At 39.0% G+C, this 7,094-nt stretch overlaps 1 protein-coding gene across 4 annotated transcripts in view; it reads left to right on the plus strand.

The window, feature by feature from the left end:
* Positions 1-7,094, plus strand: part of cenpp (centromere protein P) — a 139,407-nt gene that overhangs the window by 97,535 nt on the left and 34,778 nt on the right. The gene's annotated exons all lie outside the window — the stretch shown is intronic.

Genomic DNA, 7,094 nt, shown 5'->3' on the forward strand with positions numbered 1-7,094 from the left:
CAACTAATTTCACCACGCACTGCTAATCATTCTGTAATTCTCTCCTTACGTCTCCATAAAGCTGTGACTTTACTTTAACCAATACATAAAGCTAATAAGTCTTCCGACATAAGGTTCTTCAAGTTAGCCTAAAAGTGAGTAAGAACTGGTGGCTTTTTTTGTCTTTGTATACATATCTTTCTTAACTGGAAAGGAATAGCAGAAGACAAACTGAGATGATGCTTGCAACATGCAGTCCACATCATATGTTCTGTGTTGTGTTCTGCATGATGAGTCTTAACAAGGCACAACAGGAGAGCCTAAATCTTTACATTTGAGGCAAAAAATACCTCCCAGGAATGGAAAAGCTAACAGGAGCTCGTTTCCTCAGGGGTTTATCCGTATACTATTCCTTTTTCCATTTGGTGCTGCTATTTTCTGCTGAGCTGATCTAAATATGCCCTGGTCTGGCAGTCAGACAAAACCAAATGGATTGTGTTCTGGTTTCAGTGCATCTTCTTGGAGAAACCATATTTTCCAATCCATCGGAGATCTGGTTAAATGATCATCTCGTGTTTAACATACTCTTTGACGAAAAATTCATAAACATAGAGGATCTTAAGCAAAAGTATCTTTAGATTTGTTTCCTTTAGTGTTCTAGTTTTCTAGTTTTAACACAACAAACTATTTTGCTGTCACTCTTAATTAACCTCATAGAGATTGCCATTTGTCTTCAGTATACATGTATTTTGTAATCAAAGGTTTTTGGTTTGATTCTGAGATTTGAGTCCAGGCTTTGTTGTAACTAGAAAAGAAGGTCTGTTTTTTGTATTATTATTTGATTATTAGGGAAGTATTGATTGACTTAACTAAATGAGTCTTTACTGGTATCTGTTAAAAAGCTTAAAATAAAAAATATATACATTTCTGATTCAAATGAAAAGCATCAATAATGAATAATTGAAGGCACCAGTAATGGACAGTCCGTCTACGTCACATTTCAAAAGTCCACTGTAAAGTACTGTTATCTGATATTACAAAGTTCACTTTTATTCCCTGTTAAAACCTCAGGGTTAATCCCTCATTTTCAGAGCTTTAGTTGCTTAAACAATAGCCTGCTATGAGCCAGATTTCAAGATAAAAGGAACCATTTTCCCAAATGTTGCAGGAATCTAATTGTAGCATGATGTCAGCCGCCTTACAGTTTTCTGCTTTCTATGCAGCGTGACAGGATACAGGCTTTGTTCTACACTTCAAGGACCAATAGCCCATAAGTATTTCCTGTGATTTTATTTGCCTGGACATCTTTATAGTCTGTCCAAACAAAAAGGTACAAAAGTAAACTTTGAATGGTTGAACTTTAGTTTTTGCTCATGATTTTTGTTGTGCTCTCAATCTCTGTTCTCAAGAATCTTGTGAATGGAAACCTCAAACTGTAGCTTCAATAGTCTAAAGACGGAAACTGGTTTGTGGTACTGAAATAATATATGGCGTAATTGTTGGAGTCACAGTATTCAAACTGCATATTACAATTTAGAGATTATTTCCTGATGGGAGATGGTCTGCGCTCAGGATGTCTGTTCACTCAGGATATCATACTTTCCAACCCTTCAGACATCTGTCATGGAGCTTCTTATGTTGAGAAAAAGATGTTCCTCCATCTGAACCCTTTAAATGCTGTTAGTCACAGAGCAACTTGTAGAGCAACCGTGCCAAGGAGTTGCCTCAGCACTGGTGTGCGTTAGTGATTTCTGGTAGCCTCTTTTTGCCAGGAAACATTTTGTTAGAGCAGTGACACGGTCATAACTCAGGGCGTGTTACCTACTGCTGAGAGTGTTACACAGCCTTCAGGTCGACTTTACCATGACGTTAACTCAACATGAGTCCACGTAAAGATTATGATCGTGATAAAAAATATTGTGCACAAGCTTAGATTCCAGAAGTACATGATGTGCTTATTCAGTAAACGTATTAAAATATGATTTTAAACTTACAGACCTATATGTTTTTTTGATTTTAGGTACAGTATGTTTTGGGCCACCAGGGCCTTTATTCAGCCCATGGACAATAAACCTACATATAGGTTTAAGTGTTAACGGCAAATACTTTCACACAAAAAAGTTAGATTTTTAGATGAGACATTTTTAACAATTCATTCACTTTGTTTGACATACAAAATAATTAGTTGAAATCAATGGTTTCCAAACTGTGTGGCATGTTACCTCTTAAAATGAGGAGTAACGTAGCCCATTGTCAGTGGATATTTGCATTTATAGATGATGACCGTGTCCATTAAAGAGTATTTTTTTCAGTTGTATTTGAATAACTTTAAAAGGTAGGATTATCTAAATTATCAAATAAACGAGTGAAAGTATTGGAATGGATAAAACACTTTAACTTGATTTATTTTACTGAAGGCATTTTAAATATTTCATATCTTTCTGCTTGGAGGCTTTAACTTCTTTAAATGGGCTCAATTATGCTAAATATTAGATTCACATTTGTATGTTGTGTCTCTACTGTGACATGTCTCCATGCTTTAATGTTCAAAAAGCTCTTTATTTTTCTCATACTGCCTGTGCTGCAGCACCTCTTTTCACCCTCTGTCTGAAACCAGAGCCCAGTCTGCTCTGATTAGTTAGCTGGCCGGCTCTGTTGTGATTGGTCAACCGCTTAAAGAGGTGCCGTCGCTTAGCCTATCACTTACAATGCCTTGGAGCACTAGCCAAAGGAAATGCAAGTGTAAAATAGTGATGTCACACTGTTACATGTCACTTTGTAACAGAATTAAACAAACAAGTCTAAATAAGTCCCACGTTACAATAAACCAAATTCATCCTTTAAGGAATTCATCCTGCTATAGAGGTGAATGTTTTTGACCTGATGAAATGTCTGCTGAGTACATAATCTCGTTATTACCTTGAGCCTTAAGCCTTCACCCTGAGAAGCATTGGAGAAGTTATGTGACTAATAAGCATTAGATGGATTCTTCATGTGTTTGATATGTGATACTGATGGATGCAGCAGCTGTTCACATTGGCAAACAAGAAGAGCTTTGTCTTTTCGACCAGGAAAACGTTTGATCTTTGCGCTCTGGCTCATTGCAAGAACATTTTCCAGCTGAAGAAGGATGATATGTCTGCTGCCAATATCTAGAAAGTGACCAGACATTACTGATAGTTTTTGTTGTATTGCTTTTCTTCTTTTAGTTTATAAAGTATTATTGTCTAGATATACATTAACAAAGAAGGAGCTGAGGTTTAACACAGTTTAACAGTTTAACTTTTCTGTTCCAATCGTGCTTCAGATCTGTCTGCTACTGAAGTAACTGATCCTCAACCTCAGGCTTCCAGAGGAAAATATTATGATAAAGTTGGCTTTCAGTTCTGATAATTGCAGCTTCCATTGAATACTTATTGCAGGAGGGCAGAGGAAAAATGATGTCCAGATAACCACATTTGATCATGAATCATTCTCAATAGTCAGCATGGCTCCATCTCCTCCCAAAGGACTGAGGTGTAAATTTGGTAACAAGAAAATAAATGAATACTATCCTCAAGGTACTGGATGTGCAGACTGTAAATGGGCTCAGGAGATTCAATGGAATATAATCTTGTTGTGACTTCAGGCAGGTTGAGTATTTGCATTCAGTGTCAACATGCGTCTAATCCTGAAAAGAAAACCTCTACAGACTTCCAGATGGAAACATGAGGCTTACGGCCCGTCCACACACAGGCATGAAAAAAATCTTTCAAAGCTTCGCCCATTCACTTCAATGGGGTGACGTAGAATATTTTGAATCTTCGCCGAACTGCATTGTGGGGAGCGGAGCATGGCTTTGCAAGCATCGTGAGCATCAAAAGTTGAGCAATGTTCAACTTTTGATGCTCCCGATGCTTTCGAAGCTGGCATCAGCCAATCAAATCCCGTTTATGCAAATCCCGCCAGTACAAGCGCTAGCCAATCAAACCGCGTGCAAGCTGGGAGAGCCAGACCGCAGTTAATTTCCTCATATTCCAAACGAGAAATTACGGTAGCAAATCACCCGGTTCTTTACGACCAGAACTATTTACCGGGATACAAACCGGAGGAACCAGGCATGGAGGGAGGTGGCAGAGACAGTGGGTGAAACTGGTAGGTTTGGGGAGTTTATATCCAGTTTACTTCGTTTTAACATTGCTATTGCTTTGTATGTCGGGGGCGGGAGATTCATCTGATTGGTTGTTGGTCGCGTTGCTTGCAAAAAAACGCCAAGCTTCAGACACGCCCAGCATCAAGATTTTTTTCATGCCTGTGTGTGGACGGGCCGTTAGCCTCGTTCCAGACCTCTGAATCACTGCTCAGATTGTTTTCATCTAAAAAGTCTGCTTTCAGATCAAGAGGCTGTATAGTCTATGACTATTTTGCACATTTCAACAGAGTACTTTTCCACTTCGTTATTCATAAGATATTGCCCATTAAAAGAACGCTACCAGCTGCTCTTTCTGTCATAGTTGTGCTATTATACAGTGGGGCAAAAAAGTATTATGCAGCCACCAATTGTGCAAGTTCTCCCACTTAAAAAGATGAGAGGCCTGTAATTTTCATCCTAGGTACACTTCAACTATGAGAGACAGAATGGGGGGAAAGAATCCAGGAAATCACAATGTAGGATTTTTAATGAATTAATTGGTAAATTCCTCGGTAAAATAAGTATTTGGTCACCTACAAACAAACAAGATTTCTGGCTCTCACAGACCTGTAACTTCTTCTTTAAGAGCCTCCTCTGTCCTCCACTCGTTAACGAGTTCAAACAGGTGCCATTAATACAGTTATCAATATAAAAGACACCTGTCCACAACCTCAAACAGTCACACTCCAAACTCCACTATGGCCAAGACCAAAGAGCTGTCAAAGGACACCATAACAAAATTGTAGACCTGCACCAGGCTGGGAAGACTGAATCTGCAATAGGTAAGCAGCTTGGTGTGAAGAAATCAACTGTGGGAGCAATTATTAGAAAATGGAAGACATACAAGACCACTGATAATCTCCCTCGATCTGGGGCTCCACGTAAGATCTCACCCCGTGGGGTCGAAATGATCACAAGAACGGTGAGCAGAAATCCCAGAACTACACGGGGGGACCTATTCAATGACCTGCAGAGAGCTGGGACCAAAGTAACAAAGGCTACCATCAGTAACACACTACGCTGCCAGGGACTCAGATCCTGCAGTGCCAGACGTGTCCCCCTGCTTAAGCCAGTACATGTCCAGGCCCGTCTGAAGTTTGCTAGAGAGCATTTAGATGATCCAGAAGAGGATTGGGAGAATGTCATATGGTCAGATGAAACCAAAATAGAACTTTTTGGTAAAAACACAACTAGACGTGTTTGGAGGAGAAAGAATGCTGAGTTGCATCCAAAGAACACCATACCTACTGTGAAACATGGGGGTGGAAACATCATGCTTTGGCGCTGTTTTTCTGCAAAGGGACCAGGACGACTGATCCGTGTAAAGCAGGGGTCTTCAACTAAAATTCAACGAGGTCCAGTTAGAGAAAATCTGCCCATGCAAAGGTCCGGAACATCAAAATGTCTAACTTGCTTCATGAATTACTGTGATATATATTGAAGTAGCTGTAGCTTTATCAACGTCTGCATGTAATCAACAACTGACTGCCAATCAAATAAAGAAAGTACAAAAACAACAATATTTATTGCAAATTAACATTGCTTAAATACTGTGGATATGTGTAATGTTCCTCTCGCGCTGCATTTACAAATAAAATAGAGAAAATAAATAAAATAGCTTTTGAAAATATGTGCATCTTAAAAGTGCTTAATTTGAGATAAATCAAATAAAGTGTAGCAGCAGATTGAGTTTCCCTTTTTCTTTGTTAACCGTTTCACATCATGACTTAACAGTTTCAGACGATTATTGAACAATATCAGTCTTTACACATCATAACAATTTAACAGTTTCAAAGTTTCTCTTTCTTTCCCTCTTATATTGCAGTCCCTCACTCACTTTTTTTAAATTCAGTGTGAGAATTGAGCTGGAGCTTATTGTCCTGCCAGGAGTTTGTAAATCTGGGTTGACATGGAGTCAGGGCCATTCTCATACACATGCAGGTGCTCATTGGTTACAGTGATGCAAACACAGGTATGGTGAAAAAAGAGAGAACTATTCGAAGCAGAAAAAAAACAGCGTAATATACCATCTGACAAAGAACTGTGCTATAATGCTTCAATTAACTGGCTATTCTACTCGGATCAATAGGAGACAGAGATGTTAAGTTATAAATCAAGGGTTTTTATTATTATTTACAGCAGGGGTGGGGAACCTTTTTCCTTTACATTTTTACAACATCCTTCGAGGGCCGTACAAATGATTGAACTCAACCTCTGCTTAAAAAAACTAAAATCACAGCCCATTCATTTCGCCTTTCTTTCATGCTGTGCAAATAAAAAGCAACCTCTTAATCCAGATATCTCACCATGACTCACGCATGCATGCACGTGCACGGTGTGGCATGACCACCAACACAGAAAGATATGGACACAAGATGTGTGCAAATGTATTTAGTATCCTATCCATGTGTACATGATTTAAGTGGGGGGGGGGACCTAACCTCCTCTAGGGGGGTCGCCCCCGGGAAGATTTTTTTTTAAATATTGAAGTTAAAAGCATCAATCTGGTGCACTTTGAGAGCAACATGAAGAGATCTATGGATACATCTCTCAACACCCATATGAAACAGAACTGTAAGCATATTTTTCTTTTGGGATATTTTACAAATCACTCCCCTTTTAAACTCTATTCTTGTTATTTTTAACAACTTTTTTGTTACTGTCATATAGTATTTTATACCTGTTTCATTTAGTCTCATTAATAACTATATTGATCATATCAAGGTGTGCCTTAACCTCACTGAGCTGAGGTTATTTGAGCCTCTCCGGAGAGAGCTCTCTTCCACCTGGTTGTAGAAAAGCTCTTTAAATTCGTTAGCATAGCTAGCTAACCAGATGCTAATAACAACAGATCGCCACTGTGCTTACAACTAAAGACACAGCCACGCAAACACTGCGGCATGTGTACGGCTCCTTATGGGTACTGCAATATTTTAAGGGCTGG

Source organism: Pseudochaenichthys georgianus, chromosome 5, assembly GCF_902827115.2.
Source record: "Pseudochaenichthys georgianus chromosome 5, fPseGeo1.2, whole genome shotgun sequence".
In the NCBI taxonomy this organism is placed as follows: domain Eukaryota; kingdom Metazoa; phylum Chordata; class Actinopteri; order Perciformes; family Channichthyidae; genus Pseudochaenichthys; species Pseudochaenichthys georgianus.